We start from the raw sequence: 23,222 nt of genomic DNA on the forward strand, positions 1-23,222 counted from the left end.
GTTGCTCTTGTGGTGGTCTTTCCACTTCCCCCATGCCTCCTGCACCCCTGCTGCCACCAACATGGCCAACTCCAGGTCGAGCAAACTAAGATCCCTCTGGACAGTGGAGTTTGGAAAGAACATGGAATTTCAGATTATTCTCATTGGCTTCATAAACCCAACACCATCCTAATCTCTCACTTGGGCGAGAATCCCCCCTTGTGGGAGCTGGCATCCGTGGCTCAATTAGAGTTGTGTGAGATTCCCATCATGACAAATGCTGGCACAGATTATGCAAGTTGGTGTGCAGATGTGGGCAATGCACATCCTTGAGCCATTGCTATGTGTGCAACTGCAACATCCATTACAGGCATGTGTTCCTTCTCCGTATCACAGGACAGGGACAGCCTGCAAATCAGCACTAGATGTGTGCCCAGTCACAGCAGATTCCATGCAGTCTGTGTCTGAGCCGGCCTGGAGCAGCAGTTGCTTCATCTGGTTAGGCCTCAGTCAGCACACAGTACACTCCTCCCCCACCCAGGAACACCAGCACCTAGTTCAGTCCCTGACCACACTCCATAGCAAGAAAGTGCTACTACACAATGCCCTGAAGGGGAAGGGTGAGCCAGAGATGGATACATTATTAATAAGCAAAGAAGTGGTAGATTTGAGGGGGTGCGGGGGAGAGATGACGCAGATTTGAGGATATTAGTGGAACCAAGAGCCTATTTATTGGCTGAGCAGATTCGAGTTACAAATGGCCCACTCCTCCCTTCTTTCTCGCAAGTTTGCATGTCTTTGTGACTGAAAGATTTTTTTTTAAATTGAGTTCATGGGGACACAGCATTAGGTCATAATTTTTTTTGGGAAATGTAACAACGATTTACTTTTTACAGCAGGGTTCGTGAGGGTAAATGAAAAAATAAAATTTGTCGTGTTGCTGATAATGAAGATAGCTGCAGATTGAACCATTCGCTAGACACTTGGTGCAAATGCACTGAATAATGAAGATTCAATGCGGAATCGTGGGAGGCAATTCACACACGGGAAGCCAAGAAAGAGTGGTAATGTACAATAAGTGAAAGGATAAAGAGGAACCGAGCAACGTTGAAGTACATGCCAACAGATACTTGAATGTGCTGTCACAAGCAGATAAGATTAGGAAAGCATACATTCGACTTGCCTTTGTTAGCTAACATACAGAATAGAAGATCTCAGGGGTTATTCTGGATTACTATGGAAAATAAACATTTAGGCTACCAACGAAGCACTGCCAGCATTTCCGGTCCCATGACCACAGGAAAGATATCTTGCAATAAAAAAAACATACGCCGAGGTTTTACGCAAATGCTGAATTATAGTTTCAGTGAGCGCTTGGATAGCGCTTGAAGGTAGGGAGTGTATAGAATGGGTAGGAGGACCTAATCCTCTGTGTAAAGGCGACCATCACAATAGGGTATCAATGTAGGCTAAGCTGCAGTCTGTTTGGGTGAGATTCATGCAGATAAGATCAGCCGTCATCAGGCTCGAGGGGCTGACTGATGAACCCCTTCTCCTAATACATATGTTCATGCACAGAGGGTGCTCACCATTTATGGTCTATGTGGGAATTTGGGTACCTTTCCAGTGCCCAGGTCCGGCATATGTGCTGGAAATGTTTCCAGCTGAATCTGGGTTTCCGAGCTCGAGCAGGTGGAAGGTATCATGGATAGCATGAAAAGTGAGGTCGACACACCGCAGACACTGGCGGGACAACAGTTCTCCGCGAATGAGCAGACAGTGCAGGAATCCTCTGTGGCCAGGGCCCTGCCATACATATTTAGCGCGTTGGATACACTGGGGGGCAGACAATGAGGTCGATGGCCCCCTCTGGTGAAAGAAGCAACAATCGACGAAATTCATTGCATAATGATTGTACCTCCCCTGTGCAGCAGAGCCAAAAAGTGTAGGAATTCAATAGTTATGGGGTATTTAATTAAAAATACAATAGATAACGGTTTCTCTTTCCTCAAACGAGACTTTTATCTAAGGTGTGGGAACTAAACAATCAGTTGTGCAGTAAATATTGCTACAAATGACATAGGTTTAGAAAATGATGTCCTAAATCATCAGGTAGACAACATTGACCGAGTTGCAAGTGTATGTTACACTTGCAAACACATACACTTGTAACTTGGCCAATGTTATCTACCCGATACACTGCTGGAAACGATACCCCGAGACATGGTACACTGGGGAGTCTATGCAGACGCTATGACAATGCATGAATGAACAGCACTCAACAATCACTAGGCAAGACTGTTCTCTTCCTGTTGGGGAACACTTCTGATGTGGATGTGCCGGCGTTGGACTGGGGTAAACACAGTAAAAAGTCTGACAACACCAGGTTTTAGTCCAACCGATTTATTTGATAATAAACTCACAAGCTTTCGAGGGGACACCCTCTTCGTGAGGTGAATGGAGAGTTCTGGCCTCGGACAGAGCATATACAGCACAGACAGTTTACAGATTACAGATTAGAATGCGAATCTTTACACCTAACCTGCTGTTCAAGTCCTAAAGTGGCTGACAATATGTGTGGAAGGAGCACTGATCACAGGTTAAAGAGATGTGTATTGTCTCCAGACAGCACAGTGAGTGAGGTTGTGCAAACCCAGGCAAGTCACGGGGGTTACAGATAGTGCGACATGAACCCAAGATCCCTGTTGAGACCATCCTCATGTGTGTGGAACTTGGCTATCAGTCACTGCTCAGCGACTCTGCGCTGTCGTGTGTCGTGAAGGCTGCCTTGGAGAACGCTTACCCGAAGGTCAGAGGCTGAATGCCCTTGACCACTGAAGTGTTCGCCAACAGGAAGGGAGCAGTCTTGCCTGGTGAACTTCAGTGGTCACGGGCATTCAGCCTCTGACCTTCGGGTAAGCATTCTCCAAGGCAGCCTTCACGACACACGACAGCGCAGAGTCGCTGAGCAGAGACTGATAGCCAAGTTCCACACACATGAGGACGGTCTCAACAGGGATCTTGGGTTCATGTCGCACTATCTGTAACCCCTGTGACTTGCCTGGGTTTGCAAAACCTCACTCACTGTGCTGTCTGGAGACAATACACATCTCTTTAACCTGTGATCAGTGCTCCTTCCACACACATTGTCAGCCACTTTAGAACTTGAACAGCAGGTTAGGTGTAAAGATTCGCATTCTAATCAGTAATCTCTAAACTGTCTGTGCTGTATATGCTCTGTCCGAGGCCAGAACTCTCCGTTCACCTGACGAAGAGGGTGTCCCCTGGAAAGCTTGTGAGTTAACTATCAAATAAATTGGTTGGACTAAAACCTGGTGTTGCCACTTTTTACTGGGGAACACTTCCGCAGTCGTGGGCATTCAGCCTCTGACCTTCGTGTAAGCATTCTCCAAGGTGGCCTTCACAACACACAACAGTGCAGAGTTACTGAGCAAAGACAGATAGCCAAGCTCCATACACATGAGGATGGTCTTAACCAGGATCTTGGGTTCATGTCACACCATCTGCAACCCCCTCGACTTGCTTGGGCTTGCAAAATCTCACTAACAGTCCTGGCTGGAGACAACACACATCTCTTTAACCTGTGTTAACCCTCTCTCCACTCACATTGTCTGTACCTTTGAGACTTGATTACCTGTAAGCAGTCATGTTCCAACCATTATTTTGTAAACTGAGTTTGTGATTTTATATGCCCTGCTAATATCTTGGCCAGGGAACAGACGATGACACCTCTCCTCCACAGCATTTAACAGGTGGTCCTGGTCAGCCTCTGAAAATCTGGGAGTAGGTTTCCACGCAGCCATCTTTGTGGCATGACTGGCATTTCTGCAGCTTATATACAACTCTGGCTTATTAGCAGGGTGCAGGTGCATTGGGTGTGGCCAGTCAAGGGCCCATTGGCAACAAATACTTGCGAGAGATTTTGAAGACTGCTTTTGGCTGCGTGTCATTCATTCATCGGGATGCTGATTGGCTACCATTCATTAGGCTGCTGTGTCTAGGATGGGTGCAATATTCAGGGCTCACAATCAATTAACTGCTGTGTCTAGGAGGGTGCAACACTCAAGGCTCCGGTTCAAGAGAGGGAATGATCACAAGCTGGGGTTGTGCATATCAGCACAATGCTAGTTCTCTGCAGGGCAGCAGTGGATTCAGTATGTTCAAGGAATGGAGGGATTGGATACCGCATTCTCTGGATCCATGGGGGCAATAGGGGAGCGGGCAGTTATGTTTGTGTGTAGGGGGAGACAGGGGGAGCAGTGATGAAGCCAGCAATGTCTGTGTGGGGGATTGTAGGGGTCAGCGATGAGGCCAGTGATGTATGTGTCGGAGCATTGTGGGGGTCAGCGATGAAGCCAGCAATGTCTGTGTGGGGGATTGTAGGGGCCAGCGATGAGGCCAGTGATGTATGTGTCGGAGCATTGTGGGGGTCAGCGATGAAGCCAGCAATGTCTGTGTGGGGGATTGTAGGGGCCAGCGATGAGGCCAGTGATGTATGTGTCGGAGCATTGTGGGGGTCAGCGATGAAGCCAGCAATGTCTGTGTGGGGGATTGTAGGGGCCAGCGATGAGGCCAGCGATATGTGTGTGTGTGGAGGGGGAGAGGGGCAGTGATGAAGCTAGTGATGTCTGTGGGGGTTTTGATGGCAGTGATCTGGATGCTGGGAGATCTTTTCAGTGATCTCCCAGTGCTGTGCATATGCACGGGTTCCTGCTCACCCCATCGATTTCAGGCTCTTTGGTGAGAATAGGACTCACCCCCGAGTGCTAATGATATTCACTACTGAGACCTCTGCAGTGCACGGAGTGCGGAGAATCAGATGAGAAGCTGAACTGAAAAAAAAACAGCCGGGATCCAGAACAGTTTTCCTGATAATTCAGTGCTTCTGGGACAATCATCCCCTTTACTTCCGATTGCGATGTGTCTATTTTGCTTATTCTGAAGTATCATTTTAAGTATGTGTCAAATATCTTTTAATCTAATTTGCCAGTTCACTTTAGCTAGCTCTCCTCTCATGCCCCCATAATTACATTTATTAGTGTTTAAAACATAGTCTTGGTTCAACTCTTCTCTCCCTCAGCCTGAATGCAAACTTTAGTCTTATTATGGTGGCTTCTACTTTAGGGTACGTTCACTATGGAATCATTAATTACTTTGATCTTGTTGAAAAATATAGGCTGCTCTCTTGTTGATCAAAACATAAAAGTCTACATTACTAATGATTCTCTTCAAATTATGGTGGAACATCAAACTTTAATAATAAACTATGACAACTGTCAGCAACAATGATAAGCATAAATCTTTTCTGCGATTATGGAGCAACAAATATTTATATTCATAGTTCTTCTCCATTAAATGTAAAATCACATTATCATTAAAAAAAACATTTCCCATGTATATTAGTAATGTCAATTATCTTGAAATAAATGATTCATTATACACTTACAGGGCTTGAAAGTAGATGATCAATACAAGGCCATTAACATGGAATTACAACTACCTTGGTGAGGAATATGTGCACACAGTTCACTGAAGATTGAAAAGCAGTTTGAGAAAGCAGAAATTTGATTTTATCGAATCCTGGCCTCTATAGAGAAGGAAAGGAAGGAAGCTGTGGTAAATTGTTTCATACTTTTTTATACCACTTCTTTTCTCCAACTGAAGTATTATGCTACTTTTAGACATTACACTTTAGGAAAGAGATGAAGGCATCAGAGAGGGTCCAGAATGGATTATATAGGATCATCCTGAGATTGAGCGAGTTACAAATACAGATTGGGGGAATTGGAGCTGTTTTTTTTGGAAAAGTGAAGACGAGCTGGAGATTTAGGTCATGCCAAAATGAGGGATCCAGACGGAATAGAAGATACAAACTGTGCCCAATGTTGGAGGTCTCACCCGAAGTCTCAGGGACCAAAGCATACAGTTTAATGGTTTGGAAAAGGAAATAAGGGCGACATGAAGATGAAAGGTTTTAGACCAAGACTGGTTCAGCTCTGATATCTGCCCTTCACAGTGCCATTGAGTGCTATATGTGAAGAGAACATTTGACAATTAGTTGAAGATAAATAATCTGGAGGATGACAGAGAAAAAGCCACAAATAGCTGAACAAGTGATGTTTTGTTGCTGAAAGTGGCAGGACCACAACAAGATGAATGATCTTCTTAATCATTGCGCAATTCTATGATTCTAACTGAAGTGGATCCCAACAGCAGGGTGTACACTGGGAAATGAAGAACGTGGAAATTTTGCTATTCATTATTTGGAATATTTTGATATTGATTTGATCGGCTTCAAAGGTAGAGGTCTTTTTTCCAAAATGCTTGTTACAATTTGATAAACACAAGTATCATTGAGCAATTGGTATCTGTGTTATTGCAACCCCTCCACAATGCACTTTGGTGATAGAAATTATTCAGTCATGCAATGAGCTGTCACTCATGCTCCCTACATTTCTAAAGATAAGTCAAACCAAATTAATCAAAAGAGAGTAGCCTGATGCTCATCAATTTCTATAAGTATATCATTTTGCTTGCCAACAGCTTGATTCAAAATACATTTTGTTGAGGAAACACTGAATTGCCCAAACATTAAAAAAAATACAAACCCTTTTGGATAACAACATTAAGGAAATTTTGTACAAAATCCAATTAATCCAGATAATGGATGAGCTGCAGTTGATGGATTGTGTTAAAGGTAACCTCATGCTGCATCTCAGTAAACTGGCGAATTAGTTACCAGATCAAATTCCACCACCTGACCACTACCATTTCACAAAATACTCATGACATAGCCATGCAATAATGATGATCAATAAAGAGACACAAGAGGAGCTCCGGGCATTTCAGTTGAGGATAGGTTTAAGAATGGGCAGCAAAACAATTTCCCATCAAAAATTAGACTCAACTCATTCTGAGTGCAATCTACCACACAGTTCTGAAATCTTTCTGGCTCTTTATTAATGCATACAATGAGGATTTTAGGAAAACCTGAGAAAATAGAAAATTACTTTGCTCTCAATTTAGATAAATAAACTGATGAAGATATAGATGATTATCACTATATTGGATGCTACTTTGAATTCTGTATTGAAATATAGATGTTGTAAGAATATTGTCCTGGCATTATAGATGAAATGGAAACAAAACTATTAGCATTCCATTGATCAAAATTAACAAGTTTTAATACCCATTGAAATGATGTTTAATTTTAATACTCAAACACTAAAAAGCTAGTAGATTTGCACCTCCAGTGCGTTTCATGTAAGCCAGTTTTACTCAGTTATAGATATCCATATGGATGGCATCTACTGTGCGACATTTAAATCCTGACACATCAGGTCTTAACACATTTTGTCGATTTAATAGTGTACTGAAAATAATCAGAACTGTACATCAAGAGAGTTGACAAATATCTACAACAAAAAGAGGAAAGCTCCTTTTGTTGTCAATTCAGTAATTCTTGATTTTAACTTACCAGGAACACCAACTAACACGAGGATGGGATAATAAATTACTTCGATCTATGAAAGTATTGATATTCCCATTTTGCTGAGTTGAATCTAGCACTTGCTGTGAAATGGACACTGTTGAGTTGTGTTGGATGACCAACAGTTTCACTTTTCAGAAATCTCAAGCGAAACAACAATTGGCACTGAACACATACACTATGAAGAACATCATTAACCAGCTAGTTTTATTACATTTCTCACTGGGAAATCATTTCACCTTGCTAATGAGATATATGATGTATCTTTAAGTTATTTAATTTTTATCCAAAAGTTGCATTTGCCAAATCATGGGTTGTATTGTGGAAGTTAAAATGTTCAGATTGAATTTTCATAAATTGGAAGTTAAATTGTGCAGAAGTTACTTTGTTCAAATAAAGTTTCATGCTTTCTCTGTGCAGTGGTGGAAAATGTTTGTCAGCTTGCAGAGCTTCAAAAGGTGCCAGTTTCTGCTATTCAGCAAAAATAGGCAAATCATCATCTGTGTAAGCTCCATAACATTCTGTTTTTCGGCCTTCACCAGAGAGTGATCAAGATGAGGTGCTGTTCCTTCAGTTTCCTTTAGGGTTCACTAGAATATTGCAAAAGGCCAAGGAAGGACAGGTGGACAGCTGACCAGGGTGGTGTGTTGAATTTGCAAGCAACAGGAAGGCCTGGGTCCCACTTGCAGATGCACCAAAGGTGTTCTGCAAAGTGATCACCCAATCTGCGTTTGGTCTCTCCAATGTAGTGTGGCTGGCATTGGGAGCAGCGAATGCAATAAATGAGATTGAAGGATATGTTTGTGAAGTGCTGCTTCACCTGAAATGAGTATTTTTGCCCAGGGATAGTGAGCAGAGAGGAGGTAAAAGGGCAGTTGCGGCACCTTCTACGGTTGCATGGCAAGGCGCCATGGGCTGAGAAATTTCCTCAGTAGTGCAAAGGTGTTCTGTTAGAGAAAATATTGTGTGTTCGTCCCCCAGTTGTTGCGCTCATACCAGCAATACTATCATCTATTGATATCCTTAACACCATCCATCAATGATTCCTCCTTTCCAGAACAATTCAAAGTAGCCCTATGCGTGGACTAGTTCTGTTTGAAGCTGATGGCAACTTGGGCACTTGCAGATTTTCAGACTGAGCATCGAGTTCAACAAGTTCAGAACATGAACACGCCCCTCCACACTCACCCCATTTCTATTTATTTTGTTCCATTTCTTTTTTTCATGTCAGTCATCCATTTTTATCACCTTTCATTCTCACTTCGAGTTTTCACTTCTCCGTTCTCATTCACAGTCGTGCCCCTACGCCCCACTCCCCTCCCCTTGCACCCCCCTCCCCCCACTGCGATTCGTACCACCCCCCTTTCTGAGCAACTGCAACTTCCTCAGGCAGTTCCTTATCACTTTGTACCTCTGTTATGCTATTGACACATTCTGATCACTTCATGGGCATATTTAGCTCCTTTCTCAGCCTTCTTCAGCATCACTTACATTCCATTTGTCTAATTACAGCCCCCGTCCCCTCCTAATAGTACAAACCTGTTCTCGTTTCTTTTTCTTTTAGGTCTGACAAGGGTCATTCAGACTCGAAACATTGGTTCTAATTTCTCTTCACAGATGCTTTCAGAACTGCTGAGATTTTGCAGCATTTTCTATTTTAGTAAGATGTCCCCTGTTAGCCTAAAGATTATAGTGTTCAGAAACAGAGGTAACAGGCCTGCAGGGTTCAATTTTTTCATTTTGTTTTTAAGCCAGGCGCATTATTGTTAATCACGAGGTTCTTCTGTGAAGGTGCTGGTAGGTGTTCATGAAAGGACTGCCATTTGGTGAAGACATACACTGAATGCCCGAAGATTCAGAATGCCAGAGTTGTTGCTCACAAATCTGCGAGAACCGTGATACAAGTGGAAGCGATGACAGCGTGTGACTTTCAGGCGAACGTGTAGGCGATGATATTCCCAGGCAATTTCTGCCCTTGATTTATGCAAGAAACATTGGACCGCGGTCGTTGTGCACATTTTAATAAATACACAATGAAAGCTCAGTTCAGCAGTTGTGACCCTTTGCCAAGAGAACCCCATTGTGCTGCATGGAGCGGAGTTTCTTGAAGTGTTCTTGAAACTTCTTCATTCAGACAACATGCCATCACATTCCTTTCTTTCGCATGGTTCGGGGATTGCTTGGTCAGAACATTGCTCATCAGCTGCAAAATACCAAGCCTTCACCTAGTGTCGTACCCCCAAAATTTATGTACATCGATTGCTTACTTTCCTTGTTAATGGGAATGCATAGACAGTGGCTGTGTGTTATGCCAATGTTACTGAATAACACGAGGAGCCGTCTTTTGATAACTACTTCCACAAGCTTCAAACTTGCAACCTTTTGTTTTAGAGGAGGAGGTTTTTCGGGTCATGTGGCCTGCAGGTTTGCAATGATTCGTTATCTAATAATTGACATTGGAGTTCTGTACAATGAGCATAAAAAAAATCAGACTTGAAAGTTAATGGCAGAGGAATTGTTACTTTTGAAACCGTTGAGATTCTTGAATCAGGAAGGATTTTGTGACAAAAAGAATAACTTAGGCTGAAAGGATTGGTCTCCTAGACAATAAACATGCTCTGTTTCGCTGGGCAAATGTGCAATCATTGGCAACGTTGTCTCCTTTATCCCCATTGACTTCATTTTACTCGGGTCACGTTGTGCCACCCACGATTGGATGTCGATCATCATCATCAGTTTTGCCATTCCGGTATTTTTGTATCTGTGCAAACCAAGGCTTTGTATGTCCAACTTCATTATAATAAAAACATCTGATATTTCTTATTTCTCTCGCACATTCATAGATTTTCTTTCAAACCTGTAGTAAATTGTCCTTCCTATCTCAAGAGAGATCTCCTTTGCGTTTATCACCTGAGAATTTCTCTTTTCCCCAGCTTATCTTTCCCACAGGCTGAAACTGATGTAGGAACCCAAACTTTGATTTAGGAAAGATGTCATAATCACCTGTCATTTCTGCTGCCGATCTCGTAGCTTTAACCGCTTGCTTTTCCACGAGTTCTCACCACTTCAGGAAGAAAAGTTTAAACTCCCCGCAAAGAAACCTCGCCCTAAGAGCGTCCTGCATCTGGTTTATTTTCAACGTCCTTCTAGGTTGCTAGGTAATCAAGAAGGCAAACGGAATTTTGTCCTTTATTGCTAGAGGGATGGAGTTTAAAAACAGCGAGATTATGTTGCGGCTGTATAAGGTTCTGGTGAGGCCACACCTGGAGTACTGTGTACAGTTTTGGTCTCCTTACTTGAGAAAGGATATACTCGCTCTGGAGGGGATGAAAAGGAGATTCACTAGTTTGATTCCGGAGTTGAGAGTGTTGTTTTATGAGCAGAGACTGAGTAGACTGGGGCTATACTTATTGGAATTCAGAGGAATGAGGCGAGATCTTATAGAAATTTATAAGATTATGAAGGGAATAGACAAGATAGACGCAGCAAAGTTGTTTCCACTGATGGGTGAAACTAGAACTCGGGGGCATAGCCTGAAAATAAGGGGAAGCAGTTTTAGGACTGAGTTGAGGAGGGACTTCTTCACACAAAGGGTTGTGAATCTGTGGAATTCCCTGCCGAGTGAAGCAGTTGAGGCTACCTAATTGAATGCTTTTAAGGCAAGGATAGACATATTTCTGAACAGTGAAGGAATTAAGGGTTGTGGTGAGCTGGCGGGTAAGCGGAATCGAGTCCACGAAAAGATCAGCCATGATCTTATTGAATGGCGGAGCTCGAGGGCCCAGATACCTACTCCTGCTCCTTGTTCTTAGTTCTTACGTTCTCCACCTGTCAAAGTTACTTTTTTTTGATTCTTTCAAGTTCTATTTTCGTGTGACCTGGTTCCTTCCTTAGAGTTTTAAGTTTCTTTCTGGAACTAGTTCATATGCACATTAGGTGTTTTTTTTTCACTCTATCATAATCCCTGGATACCTCCTCTGATAGCGGCTCAAACAGCACACTGGCCTTACTGACTAATTTTGTTTGAACCAACAATGCCTGTCGCTCCACATTTTCAATCGAAGCGCCCACATCTGCTTCAGTCCCACTTCATGTCACTTCATGCCACCACTGTCCCAGTACTATCAGACAGTGTGTCTGTTACTTAATGCTGAATGTGAAAGCCACAGTGCTTAAATTTTGGGGGAATGTCAGGTCCTAATCTTCAACGTTAGCTGATACTTGCTGATTGCCTCAACCACGGTATCATGTCTGAACCTAAATTTCATTTCCAATTGCATATTGTGCACATCACGAAGGCCAGTCGTTCTCACTTCCTTTACATTCCTTGCCTAAACTGCTGTAGTTCCAATACGCGATCTTTCTGTCTTCAGATTTGATTAAACCAATCCTCTCCGGCTGACCTCGCAACTCCCACCTTTGCTGGTCTTAAACTAATCCAGAAACCCGATTTCAAATCCTATTCCGAAAAAAAAATGTCTGGTAAACTCACCATTCGCTTGCCACCATTGTATACTGGTCCCAAAACGAAATGTACAGCTTGTCAGAGTGAAATGCTGGAACGGGAGTGGTAGTTTTAAAATGGAAATATAAATATTGAAATCATTTTGCAAAACACTAATTTCTTCTTTCTGCTGAAAGATTCAAGATAATTTTAAAGAGCAACGACGCATAATCCATTTGAAGCTACTGTTTGGCGAAGATCCCATATGGGAGGCTTTTAAGTGTAAATTGATAGGAATTCAGGACCGGCAAGTTCCATGAAGGATTAAGGATATTCATGGCAATTTTAGGGAACCTTGGATAACGAGAGATATTGGGAGCCTAGTCAAAATAATAAAAACAAAGAAGCATTTGTCAAGGCTGTGAGCCTGGGAACTTTGGAAGCAAGTGGGGAATACAAGACAAACTGAAATAAACTTATGGAAGGAGTCAGGAGGGCTAAAAGGGGTCATGAAAAATTATTGGCCAGTAGGATAATGGAAAATCCAAAGGCTTTCTATACATGTATAAAGAACAAGAAGCTAGCTAGGGAGAGGGTTGGCTCACTCAAGGACAGAGGAGGGAATCTATGCATGGAGCCAGTGGAAATGGGCAATGTACTAAATGAGTCCTTTGCATCAGTATCCAGCTTGGTGGATCATGAGTCTGGTGAAGGGTGTGCCGATAGTTTCGGTCATATTTAGATCAAAAAGGTAGAGGTATTGGGGGCCTTGTAAAACATTAATTAATATTGAGAGAGGCAAGGGAGGAAATTCCTGGGGTTTTGAGAGAAATTTTTGTGTCCTCAGGGGGTACAGAAGAGGTCTCAAAGGATTGGAGAATAGCCAATGCTGTCCCTTCCTTTAAAAATGGGTAGCAAGGATAATCCAAGTAATTACAAGCCAGCGAGCCTTACATCAATGTTAGGGAAATTATTGGAGAGGATTCTTCGAGACAGGATTTACTCCCACTTGGGAATAAGTGGACGTGTTAGGGTGGGGCAACATGGTTTTGTGAAGGGGAGGTCATGTTTCATTAACTTGATCAAGTTTTTTGAGGAAGTGATGAAGATGATTGATGAGGGTAGCACACTGGATATTGTCTACATGGACTTGAGTAAAGTCTTTGACAAGGTCCATCATGGAAGATTGGTACAGAAGGTGAAGTCACATAAGATCAGAGGAGAGCTGGCAAGATGGATACAAAACTGGCTTTGTCATAAAAGACAGAGTGCAACGTAATGGAAGGCTACGTTTCTGAATGGAAGGCTGTGACTTGTGGGGTTCCTCAGGGATTAGCGCTGGAACCTTTGGAATTTGTAATATATATACATATAAATGATTTGGAGGAACATGTTATTGGCTTGATTAGTAAGTTTGCGGATGGCACAAATGTTGGTGGGTTTGCAGAGAGTGTTGAGGATTGTTTAAGGATATAGCAGGATATAGATTTGTTGGAGACTTGGGCATAGGGATGGCAGATGGCATTTAATCTGGACAAGTGTGAGGTCATGAATTTTGGAAAGTGTCATACAGATGGAAAATATACAGTAAATGGCAGAACTCTTAAGAGGATTGATAGGCAGAGGGATCTGGTGTACAGGCCCACAGATCACTGGAAGTGGCAACACAGATGGAGAAGGTATTGAAGAAGGCATATGGCACAGTTGCCTTCATCAGCCAGTGCATTGAGTTTAAAAATTGACAAGTAATGTTTCAGCTTTATAGAACCTTAGTTAGCCTTAGAAGAAAATGTTCAATTCTGGTCACTACACTACCAGAAGGATGTGGAAGCTTTGGAGAGGGTACAGAAAAGATTTGCCAGGAGGTTGTCTGGTATGGAGGGCGTTAGGGATAAGGAGAGTTTGCCTCACTGGAATGACGGAGTATGGGAGCAACCTGATAGAAGTCTTCAAGATTATGAGGCACACGGACCGTGAAGATAGTCAGATGCTTTTTCCCGGTGTTGAAGAATCAGTTACGAGGGGCATAGGTTTAAGGAGCGGGGGGGAGGGGGGTGGTGCTGGGGAGGGGTGGCAAGGCTTAAAGGAGATAAGTGAGACTAATTATTTGCACAGAGGGTGGAGCGTGCCTGGAATTCGCTGCCAGGGGTAGCGGCAGGTAGAGGGATAGGCAGAGTAGTGTAGGCAGATGCGATAGTGGCTTTTAAGGGGTGTCTTGACAAATACAGGAATAGGGTGGAATTAGAGGGATATGATTCCCTGAAGGGTCGGGAGCTTTAGTTCAGATGGGCAGCATGGTTAGTGGAGGCTTGTAGGGCCGAAGTTCCTATTCTTCTAACATAACTTTCTTTTGTTCTTTCTTCTTCGTTCATTATTTGTGAATCACCCCTAGTTTTCTGTCAAAACTTTTGAAGGTGCCCCAAGCCTGTTCCAGTCCAATGGGTCATAATTTTATCTATAATGCTCTTTTTACCTTTTCTGTAAATCACTATAGATCTGCTAAACTGTGTGGCCATATCAACGAAGTGCAATAAATAGACACCTTTGTCCTTATCCCATATCTTTAGGTCCATGCACATTACATAATTGAAATCCTTGGCTAGTGGTAGACTCAGACTGGACTGGGATGTTTGCAAATTTCACACTGGGCTGATTGTTGCCCTATCAGATCATTATCAGCTGTGCTGTTTTGGATCATAGAAAGCCTACAGTGCAGAAAGAAGCCATTTGGTCCATCGAGTCTTCACTGACCACAATCCCACCCAGGCCCTACCCTCGTTTCCCTACATATTTACCTGCTAATCCCTCTAACCTATGCATCTCAGGACACCAAGGGACAATTTCTTTAGCATTGACAATCAACGTAACCAGCACATCTTTGGCCTGTGGGAGGAAACCAGAGCACCCAGAGGAAACTCACGCAGACACGAGGAGAATGTGCAAACTCCACACAGACAGTGACCCAAGCAGGGAATCGAACTCAAGTTTCTGGAGCTGTGAAACAGCAGTGCTGTCCACTGTGCTACCCTGCCTCGCTAATCACAAATGATGAACAAAGAACAAAGAAATTGCGGATGTGCATCCACTGTCTGCGGCCAATATTGGATAAATTGTCATTTAGGGTCTGTTGTCAGAAAGACTGAAAGAAAGTGAAAGAACTTGACAGTTTTACGTGCTTTAGATTTGGAGATGACAATATTTTGGCATCTTCCAAAAGAATGATACTTCCTTGTAGGATTGAGGGAATTGAGGGATTGAGGGGTTCACGAGTGCAGGTGTAGCTTCCCAATGATATATCTTTGTTATTAAGCGGTTCTGCGATGAAGAAAGCGAAGATTTTTTTTCCGTACTTCAAAGGGTCCACATTTCCATTTTTGAATTCCATTGCCGATATGTTTCGGCATCTGAAAAGACAGGGGGGAAAATCAAATCCTGTTGGTTTACATCTCCTTCTGCCTCGGTTGTAGCACTTCTTCAAAAGCCATCACCAAACTACCATGGGTTTTCCTCTGCTACCAATGTTGAGCCACCAGAAGGAAATCTTCAGTTGTGGGCAATAAAATGAAACAAGACTTACTCAGCTCATAAATCAAGTAAAATGATTTACAAACAAAACTTAATTACTTCAACACTTGTGGCCCAGCCTGGGCCGTTCCAAACTTTTCCCCCAATCCCCAACAGATTCTTATTTATTATTTTGTCATTGGCTACATAGTTTACCCTTACAGCTTGTTACCAGTGGCCACACTACGAGAGATACCATTGGTTATATGTTCCCCTCTCTCCTCGTCTGTATTTCACAGGAACCCTTTTCTCTGGGACATCCTGGTCCACTCTTCCATCACACCCAAGGCCTCACCCTCCACCTAAGGCAGCCTCCCATGCAATCGCACAAGTTGCAACATCTGCTCCTTCACCTCCTACCAGCCCAGGGCCAAAATACTCCTTTCAGGTGACAGCATTTCACGTGCACCTGCTTCAGTCTGATCTATTGCATTCACTGCTCTCAATATCGTCTGCTCTACATCGGAGAGACCACACATAGATTGGGTGACTGATTTGAAGGACATCTCTGGCCCATGTGCTCTTCTGTCCACGTGTCTGCCCTTGGCCTTTTGCAATGTTCTCGTGAACCCCAATGCAAATTGAAGGAAGAACACCTAATCTTCCGATTGGGCAATTTACAGCCTTCTGGAATGAATATTGAAGAATAACAACTTCTGAGCAAACTCTCCCCTCCACCTTCACCCTATTTCCATTTATTTCATTTCTTCTTTTCATCATATACATCTATTGTTATCACCGTTCACTCTCACTTTTATTTTTCCTCTTCTTCATTCTCGCTCTCCATCTCGACCGCACCCCCGTCACCCTCCTCCAATCCCCCGGTCCCCCCTTCTGAGCAACTGCCGCATTCCTCAGGCAGTCCCGTATTAATTTGCGCTTCTGTTTTGTCATTCACACATTCAGATCACTTTATGGATTCTTTTAGTGCTTTTCTCAGCCTCCTTCATCAATTACACTCTTTTTGTCCGATTACAACACCCTCATAGAGTAAATCTCCTCTGATTTTCTTTGTTCTTCTCTCTCACAAAGGATCATTCAGATTCGAAACGTTGGCTTTATTCTCTCTCCACAGATGCTATCAGAGCTGCTGAGGTTTTCCAGCATTTTCCGTTTCTGTTTGATAAGTTGTCACGTGTTAACCTAAGGAAGATCAAGGTGTCCACAAATAGGGGGAACAGGACTGAAAGGTTCAAAATTTTCATTTATTTTTCAAGCCGTCGGCATTATTGTTAATCACTCGGTTCCTGTGTGAAGATGCTTGTAGGTCTTCAGGAAAGGACTGTCGCCATGTACTAAAGGCACACACTGAATGCTTTTAGTTTCGGAGTGTCAGAGATGTAACTCACAAAGCTGTGAGAACGGTGATCAAAGTCGAAGTGACGACAGCGAGTAACTTTTAGGAAAACGTGCAGGCGATGGTATTCCCAGTCAATTGCTGTCCTTGTCTTATGGAAGAAACGTTGGACTGTGACAGTGGTGCACATTGTAAGAAATAAACAATGAAGGCTCAGTTCAGCAGTCATGGCCCGTTTACCAAGAGGCTCACATTGTGCCGAGTTTCTTGAAATGGTCATCAAACTGCGTCAGTCACATTGTATGCCATCACATCTGTTTCTTTCATGTGATTCAGGGTTTGCTGGGTCAGAAGGTTGCTCACTAGCTGCAGGATCATCTGGCCGTCACCTGCAGGAGCACCCTTGGTCTATATGGCTAAATAATTTGAGTTTCCCATTAATAGGAACCCTTAGACTGTGGCTGATGCATTATTACAATGTTACTGAATAACACGAGAAGCCGCTTTCATGGGCTTTTACTTGCCACCATTTGCATATTGTTTGGGTCTTGTGGTGTGCAATGATGTAATATTTCATTATCTGAAAATTGACAATGGGGCTCTGCACAATCATAGAAAAGCCACTCTTGAAGCCTGGTGGGTTCGAAATTCTTACTTTTGAAGCAGTTGAAAATCGTGAACAGGAAGGATTTTGTGAGAAAAGGAAGAACTTAGCTAGAAAGGCTTGGTCTCCGAGGCAATATCATCTTCCAATTCGCTAGGCAAATATATAATCATTGGCTCTTTGTCTCCTTTACCCTTATTCATTTTACTTTTAGTTGGGTCGCGTTGTACCACATGCAATTAGATGCCACTCATCATCATCAACTTTTAAACTCTGCTATTTTTCTTCCCGTGAAAACCAAGCTCTACATCTTCAGGAGCCCGATGGCCACGCTGGAAGCCTTACTGAACATCACTGAGCAAGTTATTCGTGAATGTACATGACCTGGCAGCGACTTGGCTTGTTCCTTTATTCACCTTTCTGTTTGAGAGTTCTGTTTGAGTGTCACAAGTAGGCTTACATTAACACTGCATTGAGGTCACTGTGAAAATCCCCTGGTTGCCGCATCCGGCGCCTCTTTGGCGACAATCAGGGAGGATTTAGCATGGCCAATGCAACAAAACAGCACATCTTTCTGACTGTGGGAGGAAACTGGAGCACCCAGAAGAAACCCACACAGACAAGAGGAGGATGTCCAAACTGCAGAGAAGTCACCCATGCTGGGAATCAAATCTGAGTTCCTGGCTCTGAGAGGCAGCAATGCTAACTGCTATTGGGCTTTTTGGAGTTAGCATCTGTTTGAATGAAAGCAATGAGGAAAATGTGAATTAGACTAATTCGGTCATATTGGGAGGAAATGCAGGCTCGGGTTGCTTGGGAGAAGAGACCCGGTACCATGTTGTAACATATAGGTATTTGCATTTCAGTCAGGACAGATTGCATAACTTTTCAATTTGGAGTAGCGATCAATCTCATACCTTGGCTTCCCTTTATCCAGAAGAGAGAGCCAAATTGTTCCTGTGGAGCTGAGTCGAGAGGCAGCGATTTTTGGGCGTGCGAGGAGGCAAAAATAAGGTATATTTTTCTGTTTATTCCGTTTAACTTTTTATTTTTAGTGTTAAGTCGCGAGTTTCGGCGGTTTTTTTTTAAATTAGTTAGAAACCGGAAGTCGTCACTAGGACGCTTACCGGTAGTTGTAGTTTTTTTTTCTCGTGCCCCTAACACTATAAATTAGTGCAGAGAGGGGCAAAAAGCAGTTGGGGGGACAATCCCCTGGGGCTGTTCCCCTCCAAAATAGGTTTTCGGTCCTGGAGGCTACAGTTGAGGAGAAATCAACTGGGGATAGCCAAAGGGAGCAGGTCTCTGGGGGTGAGCCTATTGGCAAGCCTCAGGTGGTTAGGGGTAAGAGATTGGGCCTCGTGATTGGGGACTCCACAGTTATGGGGACGGATAGGAGAGTTGGAGGTAAGGGTAGGGACTCTGGGCTGGTGTGTTGCCTACCAGGGGCTGGGGTCCAGGATGTATCGGACAGAGTATTCAGGACTCTTAGGGGAGAGGGAGATCAACCCCAAGTTATAGTTCATGTGGGGACACATGACATAGGGAGATTAAGGGAAGGGGATATTAAGCAAAGATTTATGGAGTTGGGGTGGAAACTCAAGGCGAAGTCAGAAAGAGTAGTTATATCTGGACTCTTGCCTGTGCCACGGGATAGATTAGAGAGGAATAGGGAGAGGGAAAGTTTGAACTCGTGGCTGAGGGGATGGTGCAGGAGGGAGGGGTTCAGGTACTTGAGCAATTGGGGCTCATTCTGGGGAAGGTGGGACCTCTATAAGAGGGATGGTCTACACCTGAACCAGAGGGGAATCAATATCCTGGGGGGTAAATTTGCAAAAGCGATGCAGGAAGGTTTAAACTGATTCGGAGGGGGGGAGGGATAGTGAGGAAAGGGGGTGAAAGTGAGGGGGGCATAGTTGGGGAATGCAAGGCACGGCATAGTGGGGGTGGGGCGGAGCAGGGTTTGAAATGCGTGTACTTTAATGCGAGGAGTATTCGCAATAAAGTGGATGAACTTGCAGCGTGGATCAGTACCTGGGACTTTGATGTTGTGGCCATTTCTGAGACTTGGATAGAGCAGGGTCAGGAATGGATGTTGCAGGTTCCGGGGTACAAATGCTTTAGTCGGAGTAGAGAAGAAGGTAGAAGGGGGGGTGGGGTAGCATTGCTAGTCAAGGACTGTATCACAGTGTCGGAGAGAAAGTTTGATGAGGACTTGTCAGTTGAGGTAGTATGGGCGGAGATTAGAAATAGGAGAGGAGAGGTCACCCTGTTGGGAGTCTTTTATAGACCTCCTAAAAGTTCTAGAGAGGTTGAGGAAAGGATTGCGGAGACAATCCTGGTTAGGAGTGAAAGTAATAGGGTAATTGTTATGGGGGACTTTAACTTTACGAATATTGATTGGAGTTGCTATAGTTCTAGCTCGCTAGAGGGGTCAGTGTTTGTACAAAGCGTGCAGGAAGGTTTTTTGTCTCAGTATGTAGACAGGCCAACTAGAGGTGAGGCTATATTGGATTTGGTGCTGGGAAATGAGCCAGACCAGGTGCTAGACTTGGAAGTTGGTGTGCATTTTGGTGATAGTGACCACAATTCGGTTACGTTCACCTTAGTGATGGGAAGAGATAGGCGTGAACCTCGGGTCAGCAATTTTAGCTGGGGTAAGGGCGATTATGAGGCTATCAGGAGTGAATTAGGAAGCATGGATTGGATTAGGGGATTACAGGGACTGGGAACATCTGAAATGTGGAATTTTTTCAAGGAGCAGCTACTGCGAGTCCTTGATAGGTATGTCCCTGTCAGGCATGGTGGATTTGGTAGATCTAGGGAACCGTGGTGCACTAAAAGAGTTGAGTCGATGGTTAAAAAGAAAAAGGAGGCTTATGTTCGGATGAGATTGGAGGGCTCAGATAGTGCACTAGAAAGCTTTAGATTGGCTAGGAGGGAGTTGAAGAGTGAGTTGAGAAGGGCTAAAAGAGGACATGAGAAGACTTTGGCTGATAGGATTAAGGAGAATCCTAAGGCGTTCTATAAGTATGTCAAGAACAGAAGGTTGGTCAGGGCAAGATTAGGGCCAGTTACAGACAGCAGGGGGAAGTTGTGTGTGGAACCGGAGGAGATTGGAGAAGTATTGAACCAATATTTCTCTTCGGTGTTCACGCAGGGGGACATGAATATAGCTGAGGAGGACATTGGGTTGCAGGGGTGTAAAATAGACAGTATTACGGTTGATAAAGAGGATGTGCTGGAAATTCTTGAGGGGCTGAAAATAGATAAGTCCCCTGGTCCGGATGGGATCTACCCTAGGATTCTCTGGGAGGCTAGAGAGGTGATTGCAGAGCCTCTGGCTCAGATCTTCAGGTCGTCATTGGTCTCTGGTGTAGTCCCGGAGGATTGGAGGATAGCGAATGTTGTCCCATTGTTTAAGAAGGGGAACAGAGACTTTGCCGGGAATTATAGACCGGTGAGTCTTACTTCTGTTGTGGGCAAGGTCTTAGAAAAAATTATTAGGGATAGGATTTATAGTTATTTGGAGTGTAATGAATTGATTAGAAATAGTCAGCATGGTTTTGTAGCAGGTAGGTCGTGCCTTACTAACCTTATTGAGTTTTTTGAGAAGGTGACCAAAGAGGTGGATGGGGGTAAGGCAGTTGACGTGGTATACATGGATTTTAGTAAGGCGTTCGATAAGGTTCACCATGGTAGGCTTCTGCAGAAAATGCAGATGTATGGGATTGTGGGTAATCTAGGAAGTTGGATCAGGAATTGGCTATCAGATAGGAGACAGAGGGTGGTGGTGGATGGTAAATATTCATCATGGAGTGCAGTTACGAGTGGTGTGCCTCAGGGATCTGTTTTGGGGCCACTGTTGTTTGTAATTTTTATTAATGATCTGGATGAGGGTATAGTTGGGTGGATTAGTAAATTTGCTGATGACACCAAAGTTGGAGGTGTGGTAGATTGTGAGGAAGGGTGTCATAGTCTGCAGGGAGACTTAGATAGGTTGCAGAGCTGGGCCGAGAGGTGGCGGATGGAATTTAATGCGGAGAAGTGTGAGGTAATTCACTTTGGTAGGAGCAACAGATGTGTCGAGTATAGGGCTAACGGGAGGACTTTGAATAGTGTGGATGAACAGAGGGATCTAGGTGTGTGTGTACATAGATCCCTGAAAGTTGGGAATCAAGTAGATAAGGTTGTCAAGAAGGCGTACGGTGTCTTGGCGTTTATTGGTAGGGGGATTGAATTTAGGAGTCGCAGTGTAATGTTGCAACTGTACACTGCTCTAGTGCGGCCGCACTTGGAGTACTGTGTGCAGTTCTGGTCCCCGCATTACAAGAAGGATGTGGAGGCGTTGGAGAGGGTGCAGAGGAGGTTTACTAGGATGTTGCCTGGTATGGTGGGGAGGTCCTATGAGGAGAGACTGAGGGATCTAGGGTTGTTTTCGTTGGGAAGAAGGCGGCTAAGAGGGGATCTTATTGAAACATATAAGATGATTAGAGGTTTAGATAGGGTGGATAGTGATAGCCTTTTTCCTCGGATGGAGAAAGCTAGCACGAGGGGGCATGACTTTAAATTAAGGGGGGGTAGCTACAGGACGGATGTCAGGGGTAGGTTCTTTACCCAGCGGGTGGTGAGGGATTGGAATGCCCTGCCTGCTGCAGTTGTAGATGCGTCTAGTTTGGGGGCGTTTAAGAGATCTCTGGATAGGTTTATGGACGAAAAGGGATTGGTATAGGCTAGTGGGTCATTGTTTTTGTAACTGGTCGGCGCAACATCGTGGGCCGAAGGGCCTGTTCTGCGCTGTAATGTTCTATGTTCTATGTTCTATGTTCTATGTTCTATGTTCTAAAACATTCGGCACTGCAGGGGCAATAATGACTTGGGATTATTCTACCTTCTTTGGCAAATGTAAATGTCAGGCTTGACCAAACAAATAATTTTATTTAATTTCACTTAATATCTTCTGGACCTTTCCTGAATGCAGCAAGATAATTACACATCCATAATCGCTCCTGAAGCTTATTACTTCCCTTTAGTTGAAATGTTTTCTCATTTCATGAAAACATTTCAAATAATATCTCACCCTCAGTAATTTTATTTAGATATTTTTCATTTTGCCTCACTTTGTCTTTGCGTTTCGCGATTATGTCCCTGCTATACATGGATTAAAAATAAAGACATCAAATTTCTCCTTGAGACCTCTGAGCACATCTTTTTCAGATCTGACCGCCACTCAATTCCGTTGAAAGAAACATTAAATGTGGCCAAAGATGAATCCTACCTAATACCTTTGTGCAAATTGAACAATAGAGACTCAACATTCAGGCAACAATAGCCATTCAGCTGATATTGATTTTCCACTGAACTCCGTTTAATCTGTCTGCGAGTTAATAAATCTCATCAACAACAAATAGCATATGGTATAATCTGTGTTCCTTCCTGCGATCTGGTGAGTGATCACAAGATCAGCATTTGTTGTCCATCAATACACACCCAAGCATAATTGGCATGAGTTGCTGCCTTCAACCACTGATTTAGATACATCCATAGCGTTATGACGGGTGATGTTCCAAAACCCATAGCTTGCGCAAATAGCCACTATATGAATGCGACTGCTCAAGCTATATTTCTGTCAATGCAAATCTTCCACGATTTTGATGGTGTAAGATTTAGAGATTTTAATTTCTTTGAGTGCTGAGGAGGGTTATTTAGATTTTGCTGTTTTTGGGGATAGCCATTTCTGGACAAATGCGGCAAGCAAGTTATCTGTTACTTTTGATAATCAACTTCAATTTGTTCAGGTCTTGTATACTTGAAATGAATGTTTTAC

This window comes from Carcharhinus amblyrhynchos, chromosome 9, assembly GCF_965287045.1.
Source record: "Carcharhinus amblyrhynchos chromosome 9, sCarAmb.v2.hapA, whole genome shotgun sequence".
NCBI lineage: Eukaryota > Metazoa > Chordata > Chondrichthyes > Carcharhiniformes > Carcharhinidae > Carcharhinus > Carcharhinus amblyrhynchos.